This window comes from Diabrotica virgifera, chromosome 8, assembly GCF_917563875.1.
Source record: "Diabrotica virgifera virgifera chromosome 8, PGI_DIABVI_V3a".
Lineage (NCBI taxonomy): Eukaryota > Metazoa > Arthropoda > Insecta > Coleoptera > Chrysomelidae > Diabrotica > Diabrotica virgifera.
This window is the reverse complement of record NC_065450.1, coordinates 171205287-171226924: the sequence shown is the minus strand read 5'-3', so window position 1 is coordinate 171226924 and position 21638 is coordinate 171205287. Positions and strand designations below refer to the sequence as shown.

Sequence of the window (21638 nt, the reverse complement as noted above, 5' to 3'; positions counted from 1 at the left end):
ATACCGGAAGTTGCTTATAACTTCTTCTTTTTAAATAGGACACCCTGTATATTTTTACATTTTTGGATTCTCTTCGATGTCTCATTTCTTAAAATATGAGGTTTTGTAATATTATATAAGGGTATTTTAAAAGATAATTACGTTTCTTTATTAATTTCGTAACAATATTCACACCCTGTAGAATTGTAGTAGTTTGACATCTAAAACTCTAATTACGTTCAAATGATTTTTAATATACTCTATTATTGATAAGAATGATTAGTATAGCTAAATTTTTAATTTTAGTATACAGGGTTGGTCGAAACTCGGAATGAGTATTTTCTGAGTTTTCTTAAATGGAACACCCTGTATTTTGGTATTGTAATGAAATGATATTTTATGGTACTTTTTTATTTCTTAAGCATTCCCTATACCTAACTGCTTTAATTTGTGAGTTATTGGTGATTCAAGCTAAACATTAATTTCAACAAAAAATACGTAAAATTTTATTAGGTTGGCCGTGAAAATACTCAATCCCAAATAATTTTTCAGAAATAAATACATATTAATCCAGAATGTTCCTTAAAATTACCAATAATGGTTTAGCTATCGAAATACCTACTTAGTTAAGATTGTTGGTGCGATTAACAATTAAGCACAAATTAAAGCAGTTAGGTATAGGGAATGCTTAAGAAATAAAAAAGTACCATAAAATATCATTTCATTACAATATTAAAATACAGGGTGTTCCATTTAAGAAAACTACGAAAATACTCATTCCGAGTTTCGACCAACCCTGTATACTAAAATTAAAAATTTAGCTATACTAATGATTCTTAACAATAGTAGAGCATATTAAAAATCATTTGAACGTAAGTAGAGTTTTAGATGTCAAACTACTACAATTCTACAGGGTGTTAATTTTGCTACGAAATTAATAAAAAAACGTAATTATCTTTTAAAATACCCTGTATAATATTACAAATCCTGATATTTTAAGAAAGAAGACATCGAAGAGAATCCAAAAATGTAAAAATATACAGGGTGTCCCATTTAAAAAAAAAGAAGTTATAAGCAACTTCCGATATAACCGGAAGTTGCAAAGAGATGAAAATATTTTCATTTAATAGATCATCCTTCAAAACCCCTTTATTCTAATTTTCATGATTCTGTTGCCTTTAGTTCTCGAGATATTTCTAATAGGCCCTTTATTTGCCTCACCCTGTATATATGTTGTATTTTAAAGTTATAATCTTATATGTCTTACAGGGTGCTCGCCACTGGGCGGCTTCCCTCTATCCTATTTTATAATAATTATGCATATTGCTTATTGTTTGTGATGAGACATATTGCAGTAAACATTGGATGTGATTAAAAAAAGCGGCGTCCACGATGAAAAGAACATCCTGGCTAAACAACCTCAGAATCTGGTTCAACACAAAACCTATTTATCTTTTCCACGCTGGTGCAAATAATTGTATCTTTACAATACAAAAAATATAAACAGCATCATCACTAGAGCTCGGGAAATATGCAAAATGCATATTAAGTGCATACTTGCATATTTTGGATAAATTTTGTAAGTGCATATGCATTTATTAAAATTGCATATTTTTAGACTTTTTTGCATTTTTTGCATAGATGCATTTTAAAGAGAAATGAGAAGTCCCAGATCTAAATAATAAATCTGAAAATTCTCGTGTAACCACTTTCTGGTAACATCCTTTCTCTGCCTTTTACAATTTTTAAGGCGACGAATAAAGGAGACGAAGCAGACTCTACAATATGCAATGCAGTCACATTTTGTTAGTGAAAACATTTTGTTATTGTTAGGTGATGCTGCGCCATATGACCAAAAGTGGAAAACATTTAAAAATATTTTTTCAAATTTATTACTTGTCTAGGGCACGCTTCCGCTACAAATAGAGTAGCAGAAGGCTACAAACTGTAAGGATGGAATTTCCAATGATTAATACCCTTCTATCAAAAATAAAAACATAATTTTGAAAGCCCTTCTGCGAGTATAGGTGTATAAAGGTCGTTTACCTAATGTGCCTTTACCACCTGAACCTATGATAACTAGATGGAGAACATGGTTAAATTCTGTAAATTTTATAACCGATATTTTGAAGGAATTAGAGACGTCAATTTGTAGTTTCGATGTAGACGTAACTCAGGTGCTATGAAAAATGTGTTGATGTTTTAAAAAAACCGTTATTAAAAAGTAATTTGACACATATCCAATCCAAACCAATTTTGTAAATATTGCTTAGCCAATTACTAAATTAGAAAAGCGAAACGTTTCTTTAGACCAAAGTATTGAAATTATCAATTCATTAAATGAAATAATTAAACACCTTGGTGAAACCAACAAAATGTATCAAAAATTCTGCACGGCGTTAAAGAAAAATGAGGAATATCACAAAATAATTAAAAAAAATATTATTATGATGGGGAAATGTGAAAATAATTTAATTTTATAGGTACAACCCTCAATTAAACAATATTTTAAGTAAGCTTCTTTAACTTCATGTGAAGTAGAAAGAATTTTTTCCGTGTATGCTTAAACAATTACAATCAGATATACCTACGGCTGTTTTTCTGTAGAAAATTTAGAAAACGTTTAACCTTTAACTACCCGCGCATCAAGTTATAACATAACTACACGCGTGGCGTACTTTATACGCCACAAGAAAATACACTTAAAAACAGCGGATTTGTTTAGTTTTTTTTTTGAAAAAATACACTTAGTTGTTTGTTATAAACCGTATTCGGCATCAGTGAATACTTGGAGTTCCTTCTCAGTAAGCCAATTGGGATTTATAACTGGAATCATGGAATAACTGGATTCCATGATAAATAAAATTACTAATAAAAAATTTTATTTTTGTATTGTGAAAAAGTATTGTTTATAAAGAAAAATATATTTTGTGCCATCATAACTCAAAAACAATTGAAATATGTACTTATATTACGACTTACATTAATATAATCGTGACGTATATTGTCCACCACCGGAAACAATAAATAATAAACTGTAAATTACGATCTTCCCAGAACGCCGATTATAACGAAATTAAAACCAAATTACAAAGCACATTCCACTGATAGGTTAGAGAGATAAACAAAGTCAAAAATCATATTTTTAAATATATTTGCAGTAGAATTCTTATATCTGGCGTAGAGAATACGCCAGCGCGTGTAGTTAAAGGTTAATAATGTACAGTTTTAATAATAATTGTAATAATAAATAATAAAGAATGATGATAAATATAAAGAATAAATGAATATAATGATGTAGGTTATAGAAATTTCAATAAATATTTTTTATGACTTTAGCATAAAATAAATATTTTTTTTTATTTAGCTTAAATGCCTCTACAGTCCATTGGCATCAAATAAATAATTAAATACCTTCAAAACAAGGATTACCGTGTTGTTTATTTATATGCAGTAAATGCATAAAAGCATATTTAAGTGCATATTTGAACTGTTATTTGTGCATATTTGCATGCATATTTTAGGGTTTTTTAAGTGCATATTTCCCGGGCACTAATCATCACCATCTTCCAAAAATATTACAGGAACTACTACGAGAATCCTGATATACATCACACTATAACACAATCACTATTTTCTTTAAAATTGATAAACAGTAATTGAAATAAACAAGAACTAAGGAAGCGATTTTAAAATTATTAAAATACATGTTACAAATCCAGATTCCCGCTACAAGAGTTCTAGAAAATGTCTAAATATTTGCCAGTAGCTTAAAGCTATTCTATATACAATTATTTCCAAAATGAGTACACGATTCTGAATTTAAAACAACCCATTTACACAAGTTCAGTCTTGCAAAATAAGTCTGAGAAGATATTATTGCCTCTAGAGGATTTTATACGAAATGTTTAAGAAAGAGGTACATTACCATTACCATCTGATAAATTTAAATATATGAATACACAACTAAACATCCTTGTGTTTAAATTACTACACAAATAAAATTTCATTAATTTTATTTTTCCCGTAATAATATAAAGTATATAGTTTTATCAATAATAGACAAGACGATAACAACGGTGGGTTCGTTGTAAAAAATATTCCCATGAGATTTTTTTGTATAATCACGTTCGTGAGACATCCCAGAATAAGATTCAAGAAGTCGCCCACGCGAAAAGTGGTCCAAATTTTTTTAAACAATTTTTTTAACAAATAAAATTTTTTTTGACAAATTTGTCCGGGTCGAAAATATTGATGTTTCCAATTTGTTAAAAAAAATTATTTAAAAAAATTTGGACCACTTTTCGCGTAGGCGACTTCTTAAACCTTATTCTGGGGTGTCTCACGAATGTGCCTATGCAAAAAAATCTCATGGGAATATTTTTTCCAACGAACCCACCGTTGTTATCGTCTTGTCTATAACTGAATCTCGTTTTTGTTTATTTGCCACGTATTGTTGATATCTTATTTCCTTAAAGCTCAATAGCTCCGCTATAGTAATAGATAGCAATAAAAGTTAATAACAAAAATTTTAGCCACCTTTGAGCTTCATATTACAAAATTAGGTATAATGTTACAGGGTGTTCGATAACACAGTGGCAGACCTAACTTTTGTTTTTTTAAATAGAACACCCTATATTTTATTTTATATTCGAAATCCTGTTAACTTCTCCATCACAAAAATAGATAATACATAATTGTAATGTTATACAGGGTATTTAAAAAGTTATAACCAATTTTTTATGAAAATCGTAACAAGTTCAACTCCCTGTATAAATAAAAATAAGCACAACAGCAATGGTTTATTAATGCCATATTTTTTTATTTATTGTCAAAATTTTTAAGAATTATTGATATTGCTAATTTTCTTTATATCAAATACAGGGTGAGTCAAAACGCAAGTACATTATTTTCTCAGTAATATTAAATGAAACACCCTGTATTTTATATAAATTTTGAAAAGTAACATTAACGTACTTTAATTTTTATATAACATTTCCTATACCCAAATTCATTAGTTTTCGAGATATTTTCATTTTTCAGAGCAAATTATTTTAGGTGTTGATATGTTTCAACCCTTGTTGATATGTTTGTTGATATTTTGTATTCAAAAACTTGACATGTTTTTGTAAATTGTTTGTCAATTATGTAAGTATCTAAAAGAAGCCAATTTTTAATGTGCATTTTTTCCAAATATAAATAAATATTGATCATTTCTTACTATATTGTCATTTAAATATAGTTATGTTAAACATTTAGTCACATCAAAATATTAACAGAAAATCACAACCTAAGATATTCATTATTAAAAAAGTCGGTGTCGTAGACCGAGACGTTACCAACTATGTTACAAGAATTCACGTTACCGGCGGAAGGTTAAGTAAGCCATGACTGAATTGACAATTAAATATTACCGATTATCAATCCGGTGATCAATGTAACACTGTAGCAAATAAAGAAATAAAAATACTTTATTAGTAATACATTTTACAAACAAAAACAGAACCATCACATGCAACATTTTTGAAACAATTAAAAACTATGTTTTTATGTAAATGCAACAAATAAACAAAGAAAATTAGTAATAAATTTTACAAAAAAACACACAAACACAAAATACAATATTTTGTGAAGAAAATTAAACACTACTTTTGTATGTAAATGTAACAAATAAAGAACGAAACATAATTAATCAGTAATACATTTTGCAAAAAAACATGTTTGAAAAAATTAGAAGCTACTTTTAATAAAATATTTTTAATATTTAATTTCATAAGGTGTTCAAAATTATTCCCTAACACATTTATGTACGCCTAAAAACGATCATTGAATGAGCTACTTACTCTAAGGAGCGTTTGTAAATTAACACATCGAAATACACTTTGTATTCTATTTTTCATCTCATCCCTTGTTGTTGGAGGTATTTTATAAACTTCATTATTAACGTAACCCCAAAAAATCAGTCCAGTTTATTAAATTCGGGTGATTTGGGTGGCCACGCTACTGGTCCATTGAAAAATGAAAATATCTCGAAAACTAATAAATTTAGACATAGGGACTGTTATCTAAAAATTAAAGTACGGTAATGGTACTTTTCAAGAGTGATATAAAATACAGGGTATTCCATTTAAAATTACTGAGAAAATAATTTACATGCGTTTTGACTCACCCTGTATTTGATGTAAAAAAAATTAGCAATATCGACCATTCTTGAAAATTTTGACAATACGTTAAAAAATATGGCATTAATAAATCATTGTTTTTGTGCTTATTTTTATTTATACAGGGAGTTGAACTTGTTACGATTTTCATACACAATTGGTTATAACTTTGTAAATACCCTGTATAACATAACAAACCTTTATATTTTTGTGATGTAGAAGTTAACAGTATTTTGAATTTAAAATAAAATATAGGGTGTTCCATTAAAAAACACATAAGTTAGGTCTGCCACTCTGTTATCGAACACCCTGTAACATTCTAACTAATTTTCTAATGTGAAGCTCAAAGGTGGATGCAATTTTTGTTATTAACTTTTATTGCTATCTATTACTATAGCGGAGCTATTGAGCTTTACCCTACTAATCAATCACCCTGTATATTATGACAACTTAAAAAAAAACTACTACTACATGTCGGTTTATAACGTTCTGCGACGTTTTCCTACTTCCAATTGAGACTTCGTCCAGTTGTTCCATAAGTACTCTTCTATGTTTCTTTCTCTCAGCTCTCTGTCTTTTCCTTCGCTCCAACTTTTTTTCGATCTACCTCGTTTTCTATTTCCTTCTGGTTGCCATTTTAGTACTTCCTTTATTATTCGTTGTTCACCCATTCTTTCTATATGTCCGAATAAGGTAAGTTATTTTCTTGGTAAGTCATTCGAGATTGTGGTTTGATTATTTCTTTCTTTCAGTGGCCATACCTCAGGGCTGTACAGAGTGATACTTTTCGTTATAGTCTCATATTTATATCCTCTTTTTATTGTCTTTGTGAATGGACTGATTCCATAAAATACTGTTTCACATTGTGATATAACTTTAAATGAAATAGTAAATTTAACAATCTCCAGCGATTACATTCCAGAATTTCATACAAAATTAAAAAAGGAAAATATCTAGAAACAGAAGTTCAATGATTTCAGAATTTTATATTACAAACAATATATTTCCACAAAGTTAGTAGGTAGTACTAAAATCAACGAACATAACATGCACCTATCTTTAAATAAAAGTAAAGTTTCATTCAGTGCAGAAAACAACAAAAAACAAAGGAAACAAATACAATAAACTACCTATTATGACTGGAAACCTGCGTCTAACTCGAACTTTCTCGTGCACTACGGATCGCAAGCGACGAGAGTCGTACAAGACGAGGAGATTTGCAATCCTAAACGCTTCGTGTACGGAACTCAATGCCACAACGAAGGAACTTTACTGGCGGGGAGAGACCTACGTGACTGGAATCGAGTCGAGTAGTTCGAGCGTCGCTCCATGTGCGGATGATCTAAATCATGACAACTTTCCTGCACATTTAGCTAAAATAGGAATGCGTATCAACTCTCTCTATTCATGTGATAACTACTTTACCTCAGATTTAAATCTATAGAGAGATAGCGCCAAACCTATTCTGCAGCCTTTGTTGTTCTACGGCGAAAACATTGCACCGGAAAATGCAATGTTCCGCATCGTCCCTCTCGTGACACGTGGTGCATATATCATCGTTGGTTTTTTTGATGCCATACGTGTAAGACCTAAAAGATCCATGACCCGTCAGGAACTGAGTAAAGTAGTAATTTACCCGTTTAAATTTACAGTTGTACCAAGCTACAACATCGGGGATCAGTGTTTTGGTCCAGCGAGCCTTCGTGGTCTGTACCTCCCATTCCCTTTGCCATTCCATTAGCATGTTTACTCGTATGGTCGTTCTCACCTGTTGTAAGTGGCCATCGTGTGCTTCATACAGTATTTGTCTCTCTTTGGCTAACAGGTGAATAGGAAGAGTGCCCGCTATCACCTGTAAGGCCAACGTAGAAGTGGTTCGGTACGCACTCACCACTTTTAAAAGAGGCTTCCTTTGGGCTCTTGTTATGATATCTTTGTACTTCTGGTATTTTAGTACGCTGATCCAGACGGAGTTCCATATAGAAGGGTCGACTGCACCACTTGGAGGTACAAACTTCTCTTGTTGCTGCTGGGCCCTCCAATGTTAGGTATTATTCTCTGGATAGCTGCTGTCCCTTCGTCTGCCTTCTTAACCACTCTTAATAAGTGTTTCGTGTATCTTAGGCCTCTGTCCAGGTCAATACCCAAATACCTCGCACAGTTTGTCGGCTCTAGTTGGCTACTACCTATTTGGAAGGTCAAGTCCGGCCCATTTCTTGGAGCTTTGAGGATGACCACTTCTGTCTTGTGACCTACAAGTTCAAGATTATTATTTTCCATCCACCTGTTCACTTTCTCGCAGCATTCGTTTACGATTTCCACAAGGTCCCAGTACATGTCGTTGGTGACCAATATAGCAAGGTCGTCTGCATAGGCTACAGCCATGTTGTTTCTACCGTAATCGATATTTAAAACCCCATTGTACATGACATTCCACAACGTTGGACCTAATACAGAGCCTTGCGGTACGCCGTCTGTTAGTTTCATCTCAACATTTTTGGCCACTGATACATGTTTCTCGCTTAAATATCTTTTTATAATCAAGTATATTCAAATGGGAAATAAGCCACAATTTTACCTAAAAATGATTTTATTAACGTTTCGACATTATCTTCAGAATATAATATAATATTGAAAATAGCTTCAGAACAACATTATCTTTTTATAATATTGATCAGATATCCCGAGACTTTAGCGGTTTCTAATTTAGTAATAATATGGGCCAAGTTGGCCGAGTTAAAGGCGTCATTTACGTCAAACATTACTAAAACGGCCCATCTTTTTCTGGTGTTCTTCACAGTGTCTGTAGGGGAAAGGCGGGCAAAATGGGGTACTTAAGGTTTAAATTCGGATTTAAAAAAAAATCTGCAACTTTTAAGGTCTTAAAATAAGACAAATATCATTGTTATAGTATTAACTATTTATTAATATAATTTAAGTTTAAAAAAAGTCAAAGTTTTTTTTATTATGTGAAAAAACAGAAACGAATGTAAATTGCCCTATTATGCCCGTCGTATAGGGTAAAATGGGGTACCAAATTGAAACCAAGAAAAGCCTATTGACAAAATTCGCATACAAGTACTACTTCATCATCCTCATCTTCTACACCTGCACATGAATTTTTAGCCCATTTAAGGCAGCTGGATCGGCTTATCGATCCTTCTGTGGAACTTGAATAAAAGTTTCCGCAGAACCAGTCAGTGTCACTATCTTCGCTTTCTGAATCTGACTCTACTTTTTGAGTTTGATTCAATTGCGATTTCTTACTCGTCTGTCATTTGGTTTGATCATCTGCTATCTTACTTGGTATGGTAAAAGGGTAAAGACTACCAACAAGTATGGTAAAAAGGGTACCCCATTTTACCCTACCTATTGGTATCCCATTTTGCCCAAAGAGCAGATTTTGAGATTATCACCTGTTTAAATTATTACAAGTGTTTATTTTTTGACATAATGACAAACGAATACTCTAGAACACATTCACTGTTAGTTGGAAGTAATGATATTAAATAATAAAATGTTTTAGTAATACTAACGATGGATTATTTTTCGGCCGATATTATAACTTGGTTAAATAAAAACGCACATGTACTCTTCACAACAATCGACTAACAGTTAATTATATTTGCTTTATGATAGAAGGCGTAAACAGGCGTCTATAATATAATTTCATTAACGTAGTATAGATGGAGCGAGTGATATTGAAAAAAAAGTGGGTACCCCATTTTAGGCAGCTACCCCGTTTTGTGCGCGTTTCCCCTAATATGCTTGACCGCATCTATAGCAGATTTTCCTTTCCTGAAACCCTACTGTCTGGTTTAGATGATGTCTTCTTCTCTCAGCTCTCTTTCAAGACGGTTTTTAACAATATTCTCATACAACTCTCCTAGGCAGTCGAGTAGGCATATCGGTCTATAGGCGGTGGCTTCTTCCGGGTCTTTACCGGGTTTGAGTATTAGAGTTAGTCTTGCGAGCTTGAGCTGGTTAGGAAACTCTTGTTTTGTCAGCAGCTGGTTCAATATGGCTCTGATAGCGTCTGGCTGTATTTTAACTATTAGTTTTATCACCTCTGGTGGCAAACGATCGGGTCCTGGGGATTTACCTACTTTAACGGACTCTGCTGATTTGATGAGTTCCGCATTACTTATTTTCTCCGGACAGATATGTTGATTGTACGTATGTTCAATGCCGGGCTTGTTGGGAAAGAGAGTGTTAGCTATTTCTCTTCTTTTCTTATCGCACAGATTGTATGGGACCTCGAACTTCAGCGTTTTGGTGGCTATTCTATAGGCATCGCCCCATACGCATTTTCCAGTGCCTCGCACAAGTCTTGCCAACATGTGCGCTTTGCGTTCTTTATAAGTTTGTTTAGTTCGTTTTTGATGGATTTATATTCGTCTTTTGTCTGCTGGGTCCTGTGTCTCTGGGCGATTCGTCTGATTCTAAGGCATTCTGTCCGTTCCGACTGAATTTCGTCATTCCACCAGTAGGGTACGGTATATGAGGCGGTTTTGCTCCTACTACTTAATTTGTATGCCCTAGTAATGGAGTTCCTGAAGGTGGAAAAGTCAGTGGCTTCTTCCTGTAGATTACTAATCAACTCCGCACATCTTGCTTTGTTGAAGTCAAGTACCTTCCTGCCGTTCTTTTTTGTTACCTTTGTGCCAGTCTCGAAGAAGATGTACTTATGTAAGGTAAATATGTTATCATCTAGCACGTTCCAATTCGTAATCTTCTTAGCGTAGTTTTTGGATGCCAGGGTAACATCTATGTGGCTCCGCGATTCACCTCTTTCGAACGTGTGTTTCCCATTATTCATCACTACCATATCGGTAGAGGCAATCCATTCATTCCATATATTCCCTTTGACGTCATTTCTTGGGGACCCCCACCATATGGACTTGGCGTTTATGTCGCCAGCAATTATATAATGCTTCTCTGTTATTGCCGCCTCTATGATGTTTTCGACCGTCTCTTGGTATTGTGTGATGTTGATATTTGGTGAGATATAACAGGCTATAATAGCTACATCATTGAGTTTTAACTTGATAAAGCTTTCTTTCTTGGTGATTTTGCTTATGGACAGGTTCCTATTAACCAAGAAGATGGCGACGTCAGCCCGCTTGTCGGCGACCCAACCAAACTTTTTAGAGATGTTTTTATTAGGTTCAGGGACTATAATGAGGTCTGCTTTTATTTCCAGAGCTTTGGCGTGAATCAGATCATGTCCCACCTTGGCCCTTCCGATATTTACTTGTAATATTTTGGAGTTTAAATACCTAGGCATCACACTATCTAGCTACGGAAGGCTCGAAACAGAAGTGGACGATCAATATGAAGAAATAAAAATATCTGAAAAAAAAAATTAAAGGCAGAATTTACAAAATAGTCATCAGGCCAATAATGACATATGTGGCAGAGACACGACCTAATACAAAGAGTACAAAAAAATGCTAGAAACAGCAGAGGTAAAAACACTTCGAAAAAGCGATGGTAAGACACTATAGGATAGAGCTAGAAGTGTAGATATACGACGGGGATGCAAGGTAGATAACATTAATAACTGGGTGAAAAACAGAAAAGTAGAATGGAACGACCACATAAGCCGAATGACATCAAATATAGTAGTAAGGATGGCGAGAGTCTGTCCCCAATAGGAAGACAATCTGTGGGAAGACCACGAAAAGATGGAATGACAACTTACTGGATTCACATTGAAAAACAGACAGAGTCATGGCTATACAAAAATAAGAAGAAGAAGAGGAAGAATGTTCATCTTTGTAGAAAGTTAGGTCCTGGTTTAAGTGAAATAAATTTTGTGCTCCTAAATAAAAATAATTAAAAACTGAATTTTGTTGTTTGCTCTTTTGTAAACCCTAGCCATAGACTTTTGTAAGTAATCGTATACATTACATTAACTGACCACACCTTTGTAACCGTATCTATACATTACATTAGCGTACGTGCACTACACGAACCATTCAATCCAAAACGTTTTCCTATAAGTAGCAATATTAACTATAATGTTTTGGATCAACAATGCGAATCAAAGGAAATAGCTGAATGAGAGCTCCGTTTCGAGGACGTAGAGAATGCACTTTGTTGTTGAGTGTATGTTTCAGCTCTCACATAATATACGCTTACAGAGTTCAAAACAATGGCGTACGCCCTTAAGGTGCACAGGGCCAATTATTGTTCATTGGAAATGATACACGTCAAATTTACTACCGCAGATGGTATCACGATGAGTCTGAAACGCTTTTGTAAATTATATTGCTGGAAAATTATAACATCAAAGTAAAAGTTCTTTACTCAAACACGCTTTATAGGAATAAAGATTTTGTTACATAAGGCAAGACATGAAATGTATTAAATAGAAAATAAAATTCGCATATAGTAGCATTCAAACTATATTCATAGAATTTTTAAAGTATAAACGGTGAATCGATGCATAATGCCTATCTCGTATAATATAAGTTCTGTAGATGGCGAATCTGCCATCAAATTTCATAACTCCTAAACTAATACTAAAGATTTCTATCACGTCAATAATGGGTAATATAATAAATAATTATACTATGGTTCGTTTTTTAAATAGGAGGAGTAACGTAAGAAGACTGACTTACACAGGGTAAACATATTTTGGGCGGCAATTTTCAAAACATCGTAATTGTTAATAATAAATTATTAAGACCTTAGTTTGAATTTTTTTAAACTATACTTCTTGAGGTGCTATTGAGAACATGATGAGAGTGAATTTTTATAAAACCAACAGTATGAAGTAAAGCAAAAAATTAAGTGTGAAAAATATATTGGCGTTTTTAGTAAATAATATATTTTATTATAACTTTTGTGTCTTTGGATATATCTTCGTTGGGAATAGGATAATAAATATTAAAGTATGATGAAAAGAAAATTAAAAATTGGTGTAGAAAATCTTACGTTTTTTAGACATTTTACGATTCATCTAGAAAAGAGCAATTGCGGGTAGGATACAGTTTATAAAAAATTACGTATTAATATTTATTTTTAATTTTTGTTATTATTTTAAGTAATAAAATTATTACTTAAGCTGAAAATTTGTTGGTAGTTTACTTGTGTCTAGTCGGACAAACTTTGATGTATGGGAACCCTGGAACAGGGGAAGTTTTAATTGTGGAACGTGATTGTAATTGTGAAACGTATTATCCTGACTAGTTTATGATTGTGAAAATTAGCATGTGGTTTTTACGTTTAAACAATAGCAAACTTTATATAATGATATAAGAAAAAATGTTTGGCCGACAAATATGTTGGGCATTTTAATAAGTCCTAAACGTAGCATATGTCAAGCTGAAAATTTTTTAATAGCTTGATGGTGTCTGGTCGGACAAACTTTGATGTACAGGAACACTGGAACACGGGAAGATTTAATTGTGGAACAGGTTAAAAATTTGGAACGTCAGATTACGAAAACGTCCCATGTATTTGTCCCAAATTATATGTCCCAAACATATTAGCATGTTAGCATATTATATGTCCCAAAACCAATTATTAATGCTCATATTTTAATTAGACTTTGTCATTTGAAATGGGGCTCTACCATAGAATCTTACGCATAAAATGAAACGCTGTAACATTTTTTTATATAATAGTGTTAGTAAATAATTAATATACCTTTTGGAGTAATTCTTAAGCCCACTAGCACTAATTACGGGTACACCTATGGCCGTATCTGCAAGTAACTTAGTTTATTATTATAAACGGGACCATTTTTTATTGCAGCTTTGCCTAAACACAATGTTTTGGAATAAGACCGAAAATCTCTTATTTTGTATAGCTCCTGTTATTGTAATCTGTTTAGTATAAAAGATAGCTTTAAAAAACCTCCCAAAGCTTACTGCTAAGATCCCGTTAAGTACTCCACTCTATTCAAAGCGGCAATGTGTATTGCAATGTCTCATTGCTGCTTTCCGTTTACTTTCGATTTCAAAGGAAACCTTTTTACCCAATAACTTACCGTCTTCTGCTTTTTTGGCATTTTTTTTCATGTTCCGTTATATTGTTTAGATTACCGAGAAACAACCTGGTTTGGGCGAAAGCAAAGTTTTAATTTTTTTTTGAAAGGGGAAATATCCCCAATTTTTTTTAAAGAAAAAGCATCGAAAAGATTGCGAATAGGAAAGGACTGGGTGGCCGAGTATCTTGGAGTGCAGACGTGTATCTCTTGTATCTAATATCTTATCTACAATATATCTTGTTAGTGAGAATCCACTCTATCTTTCTGTATTTAGATCTAACATCCGATTAGGTCCAATATGCAATATAAGTAACTTCAGTGCTTGATTACTAGTTAAAGTAAAGTGTATTAAAGTTACTGTATGTGTCTTAATTTAACATACATCCAATTATCTCCAAAAGTAGAGCTAATCTACGGGCTATCTACCTCAAACCTTTCTTCATCTGTGGTTAAGGCTAACCACCGATTTAATCTAGTTCATTAAAGGACAGAGATTTCATTAATAGAACTTTTTAATCATTAAATAAGAACTTTTCATTGTCAAACATCAATCACAAACATTTACTATTTAAAAGAGTGCGGGTGGTTTTTCAATTTTGAACTATAAACTTTTGTTAACTTTGTACGCTTTGCATTTAATTTTATTATACATTTGTTCTTTATATTTCCTATCCATCGTTAAATTTATAATACTAGTTACCTCAAAATAAGCCCTAAAACAGCAAAGAGAGTATATTTTATGATAGATGCTTGATTGATTTTTTTTAATTGATGACCAGGCTGGTGGACGACGTAGGTGGACAACTGTCACCGAATATATTTGTTATTTCTTTATGTAGTGTGTTGACAACATTTATTTTTTACTAATTAACTGTTCATATCTTTTCTTTTCCCGAAGAGCTCTGGTAAAATTAACAAACCTCTTTAACGGCGCATTCAGATTAAAATATATACCAATGATATGGAAGATGGCGGAAGTCATTATGATTCCTTAACCAGGAAAACCATCACATGAGGTTTCGTCATACAGACCGATATCTCTGCTTCCTGTAATATCGAAGCTGTTTGAGAAACTGCTCCTCAAGCGAATAAAACCAATTATTGAAGCAAAAAATTTGATACCGACACATCAATTCGGATTTAGAAATAAGCATTCAACAATTGACCAGGTGCGCAGAATCACAAATATTATCGAAAGATCCCTAGAAGAAAAGAAAGTCTGTTCAACTGTATTCCTTGATGCTGCACATGCTTTTGATAAAGTATGGCATGACTCAAAACTTTTACAATCATACATAAAAGAACGACATTTTAGAATTAAGCAAGAAGACTGTTTTTCAGACTTAAAGAAATTAGAGCAGGTGTTCCACAAGGCAGTGTGTTGGGTCCGGTCATATACTTACTATACACGTGTGATATACCTGTACTGGAAGACAACACAGTTGCCACCTTTGCTGATGATACAGCTATTCAAGCAGTAGGGACGACAAGTGAAGAGGCGACCAACAAGGTCCAAATAGCAGTTAACCAAATCCATAAATGGACACAAAAATGGAGAATCAGGCTGAATGAAGCTAAATCTGTCCATGTTAATTTCACCAACAAAAAAATACAAATATATAATAGTGATAATCAACAATATCCAAGTACCATATGCAGATACTGCTAAGTATTTGGGTATAACATTAGATGCAAAACTACGCTGGAAGGGGAACGTTAAGAAAAAAAGGGAAGAACTAAATATAAGATATAGAAAAATGTATTGGCTAATTGAAAGAAAATCCACATTGTCGATGCAAAATAAGTTACTAATTTACAAACAAATATTGAGACCTGTATGGACTTATGGATGCCCACTAAGGGAGTGTACTATTAGACCAAGTAATATAACAGTAATACAAAGATTCCAGAACAAAATACTAAGAAATATTGTAGATGCTCCTTGGAATGTGACAAACAGTAATCTCATAAGGACCTAGGAATGGAAACTGTGGATATAATCATCAAGGAGATGGCAGGAAGTCACGAGCAACGACTTCATATGCACGAGAATATTGAGACAATCCAGCTCCTCGATACCACTGAGCAAGTCAGAAGACTGAAGAGGACAAAGCCTTTTGAACTAGTTTAAGTGATAGGTGATAGTGAAAAGCAGAGCATAGTGCTTGTGCGCGTTAGTGTGTATGCTAGAATAGTGCACTATCTTGTTAGGTTAGATAAGAGACGCTATGGGGTAAGCTCTTAATTTTAAGGAACAGTAATAACTTAGGTTATTTTAAAATTGCTCATTGGTCAATTATGACCAGATTGTAATTGTAATAATCATCATCGTAGTGATGATTAGGGGAAAAATGTCTTTCTTGTATTTGGTCTCAGAACTTAATTATCTTCCCTTACCTGCTTCCGTTTCTAAGGTTTCTTAATTTGCCCTTTGTATAACCTCAGAAAGTTAAGTGGCGCCCTGTATCTCTTTTCTTTTTATGGCATTTCTATGGTAATTTTCCTATCTATGTTTTGATCTGTTTCTCCCTCTTCGCTAATCTACCTTCTATTGTCTTATCCTTACCTATTTCTTCTATTGGCTCATTCCACGTTCCAAAAGCTAGTTTCGAACCCACGACTCGCTTTCCACCAACCATCTGGCTGCCGTTCGCAGTGTCCCCATTGGTGATCTTTCTAGCACCATTCAAAAAAGTTTCCGAGGTTACAACGCACATCGCACAAATAGTTCAATAGTAGAAGAACTTAACGTAAAAACTAGACACCACAACTGTCAAACAAAATAAACTGAGATATTTTGGACATATAAATAGAAGAAAAGAAGGCATGGAGCGAACAATAGTTGAAGGCAAAGTAGCGGAAAAATATCCAGAGGAAGATCTCTAATACGATGCCCAGACCAAATAAAAATATGACTGGTTAGTCATTCTCCCAATCAAAACAACACGCACAGGAGATAAATAATTCAGTATAAATAGTCAAACAAATTGCTTAACTCCATTACATCCTTACGAAGGAGAACAGATAAAAAAGGAGAACTTACTGTTAAAATGTCAAAAATACCAATGCAATTTGATGGAATTTGAAATTGATAAAATTTGAAAAATAAAAATGTAGGTATACCACGGCGACAAATTCGCATAGTTAAAGAAAATTGGCTTAAAGAAAAATGTGATGAAATTGAAACGATACAACATAAACATGACAGCTTTAATGTACACAGGAAAATAAAAGAACTAAATACAAAACCATAATGGACATAGTAATGGATACAGAAAACAAATTGATGGTATGGGCAAACTATATAGAACAGCTGCAACACAAAAGAGACACAATAGATAACGAATATTTCACCATTAAAGAAATGAAAACTTAGAAAGCGGTAGAACGGGATGAAATACCGAAAGAAATATTACAACTTATAGCCGATAGCAATATAGGTACAAAGTAATTCTCGACTTATTTAACGACGTTCTACACCTTCGGCAAAGAATTAAGGATTTGCATGAAATTTTAGTATGTTATAGTTTACATTAAAAAACTAAGACTTGATTTTTTAAAAATTGTTTTACCGTGCCGTTTAATTACTGTTAAGGGTCAAAATTAAGTTTTAACATGTAGGCTATTGATTATGTACTATAGAAAGGAACTACAACGTTAACGGGGTTTTATTATTTCATTTGGTCAATAAATCTCTATATATAAAAAAACCGAGGAGTGCTACCATTTAGAGGGGTGCGTTTTTGAGAAATGGGTGAATTAGTCCCTGGGCACATGTTACATTAGGGTGAGTTCTATGCACTTTTGGTACAAACACGTCTACATAAAAATTGTTCCTGGTTAAATTTACTATCTAAATATAACCTTTTATAGTCAAAGATACTTTTTTTTTACAAAAATATATTCAAAAGAAGAAGCACCAAGAAACCCAAAACAAAGAAATTTTGTTTTTTTGTCCCATAACTCTTGTCTACGGGGATATAGGTATAGACATTGCTTCACAGAAAAAAAACATACATATTTTCTCTTTAAAATTATGTTTGGTATAGGTCATTGCGATTTAGAGTTTTCGAAATATGATTTTTCAAATTTCGCCACTCACAGCAATTTTGGGCAATTTTCCTTGTTATTTCGCAAATATTGTTCTGTAACTTTTTTTTACGTAACTTTAGGTATATGCAATGGTACATGTAAGAGGAATAGAAATCAATTACCTTTAAAATGGTCTACTGTATGATGTTGTACGACTTCTTTTAAAGAGGTTACCTTTTTCAAGACTTTATACTTTTAACGAGTTTTTTATTTTTTTGCGATTTTTTTTTAAATATCCCATTATAACTTTTTTTCTATATGGTATATATTATATAATAAAAAAGAAAGCTTATTCTGTTTACTTTAAAATGGTGTATTATGGAAAATTCTAGGGTTATTTTTGAATAAGATATGCTTTTTCAAATTGTAATAAGTATTTGTAACGATTTTTGATTTTAGGATTATTTTTTAAATTCCTCATTATAACTTTTCATGTGATTGTGTGTAATGTTTGAATCTTATTTTTTATAGGTAATGCTTTGGATCCAGTTGACTCGGCCGGGCAAACTTCAAAATATGGATTAATTCCAATATTTACTGTCAAAGCTCCTGCACCACAAGCTTTGCTTGAAAAAATAGCATTTATGTACCAAAAGAATGTCAATGTAAATGTACATTTACATTTATGTAAATTTATGTACCAAAAGAATGTAAATGTACCAAAGGATGTACAAAAAACTGCGGTTGTAGGAAGATAGGAATTAGTTTTTCAATATTCTGCAATGGGTGCATGTGCATTGGTACTAATTGTGGGAACACTAAGATAACTGGCGTGTCAGAGGAAGATATTGAAGCTAATGCTAACGAAGAGATGGACTTTGATTTTGAAAATTTTTTAAATATCAACTTTTAAATAATTTTAACTAAAGTGATGTTTTTTAAGACTAATGTTTATGTAATTTTTGTAAAAGAAATAATTTTAAATAATACAGGTAAAAAAATATCAAAGAATCACTCGGTTTCCATTATGTATTTAAATATAGATGATACACCATTTTAAAGAACAGAAAGTAAGCCCTCTTTGTTGCGCAATATACAGAGTTGGAATAAAATATGGAACCAAGCAAATATATTTGAAACGAAAAGAACAATATTTATGAAACTTTGCATGCAAGTACAGTGACGAAAAAGGCATACGTTGCCATATTTGTTTGTTACTACTCCTCTTCCGGTTTCACCGGAAATACCCTTAACTTATTTACTTTAAATGGGACACCCTATATATTTTTGCAGATTTTAAAAGAACTTGTTATTTTTAATTTATACATACCAAGTTTGGAAGAAAAAACTATTAAAACAAGAAATAAATCTCTTTAGAGTTAAAAAATAGGTTAATTTGTTTACGTTAGACCAATGATATTAAAAATAAAAAAAAAATAATTTCAAATGTTGAAAATGTTTGCTGTTCACCTCCTGACAACGTGCAAGCCTATAAATAAATTCGTGACTCACTTTTTGCAAGATTTCTCCACGTATTAGTTCACATTCATCAATTATTATTCTTTGTCTCAAATCCTGCAAGCATGTTGGTCACCTAACGTAAACACGTACACGTAATTTTAGAAAACCCAAAGAAAAAAATCTAACGGGTTGAGGTCCGGAGAACGAGCGGGCCACTCTATGAATCCTCTACGTCCAATCCATGGATTTGGAAAATTCACTTCCAAAAAATGAAAATTTACCATAACCTATTTATCATTAATATTTCAATACGATCTTTTCCACTTAAATGAACTATTTTTAATACAACTTATTTCTGTCAATTAGTTCAGTAACAGTTTTACCTACTATACTAAATTCAAATAAGTCATGCAGTGCATGTAAACAACAATAATTTTAGTCTACAGCAGCGTTTCCCAACCGGTGGGTCGCGGTCAGATTTCAGATGGATCGCGGTGTTGCTCTTACAGTAGCTGAGTAGGGTACAGTGACCGTGTTCTCTATTTTATTCTATCATCCATCATGGGTGAGGGATGGGTCGCGAATTTGAAAAAATATCAGAAGGTGGGTCGCCAGTCATAAAAAGTTTGGAACCACTGGTCTACAGTATAGATGGTACTCGTTTATTTCCTATTACGTTGTATTAATACAAAAAATTATCTACAGACACTTTTTAACAAATTTTCTCTACCAAATTTGATATGTATGAATTAAAAATAAGAAGTTCTTTTAAAATCCGCAAAAATATATAGGGTGCCCCATTTAAAATAAATAAGTTAGGAGTATTTCCGGTGAAACCGGAAGTGGAATAGTAACAAAAAATATGGCAACAGATGCCTTTTGCATCACTGTACTTGCATGCAAAGTTTCATAAATATTGTTCTTTTCGTTTCAAAGATATTTGCTTGGTTCCATACTTTATCCCAACCCAGTATACATAGAGTGTATATTCATGTACAAAAAAAAAGTTATAATGAGAAATTTCAAAAATAATCGTAAAAAATGTAAAAAATAATATTTTTTTATATTAGGCATTATATAATATATTATATTATATAATAATTTTATTGTATTTTTATATTATATTATAAAAAAATCCTTAAAAGTATAAAACTTTGAAAAACCATAATCTCTTTAAAAGAAAGTCGTACAAAGTTATACAGTAGACTGTAGACCATTTTAAAGATAATTGATTTCTATTCCTATTACGTGCAACATTGCATATACCTTAAGTTACATAGAAAAAAGTTACAGAACAATATTTGCGAAATAACAAAGAAAATTGCCCAAAATTGCTGTGAGTGGCAAACTTTGAAAAATCATATTTCGAAAACTTTAAATCTTAATGACCTCTACCACACACCATTTTAAAGAGAAAATATGTACGTTTCTTTTCTGTGAAGCAATGTCTATACCTATATCCCCGTGGACAAAAGTTATGGGACAAAAAACAAAATTTCTTTCTTTTGGGTTTCTTTGTGCTTTTTCGTTTGAATATATTTTTGTAAAAAAAAAGCACCTTTGACATTAAAAAGTTATATTTAGATAGGAAATTTAACCAGGAACAATTTTTATGTAGACGTATTTGTACCAAAAGTGCATAGAACTCACCCTAATATAACCTGTGCCCAGGGACTAATTCACCCATTTCTCAAAAACGCACCCCTTTAAATGGTAGCACTCCGCGGTTTTTTCATACATAGATGTCCATTGACCATATCAAATAATAAAACCCCGTTAACGTTGTAGTTACTTTTAGCTATCTTATTTTCAATATAATTAATAGCCTAATGGGCTCTTATTGGAATTCTTAAAAAGTTCATAACTTTTTACCCAAATTTACGATTTTTAATTATTTGTGCTTAAATTAAAGGTTTTCTCGTAGGAATAACATATTAAAAAATGAGGATTGTTTACTGTACCATATATTTTTAATTTATTTATTATAACTAATTCCGTAATTTATT

The 21638-nt window shown here is 32.4% G+C and overlaps 1 protein-coding gene across 1 annotated transcript in view; it reads right to left on the bottom strand.

Annotated features, from left to right (window-relative positions):
• The window catches only part of LOC114336588 (uncharacterized), a 944943-nt gene that overhangs the window by 129531 nt on the left and 793774 nt on the right, over positions 1 to 21638 (bottom strand). The gene's annotated exons all lie outside the window — the stretch shown is intronic.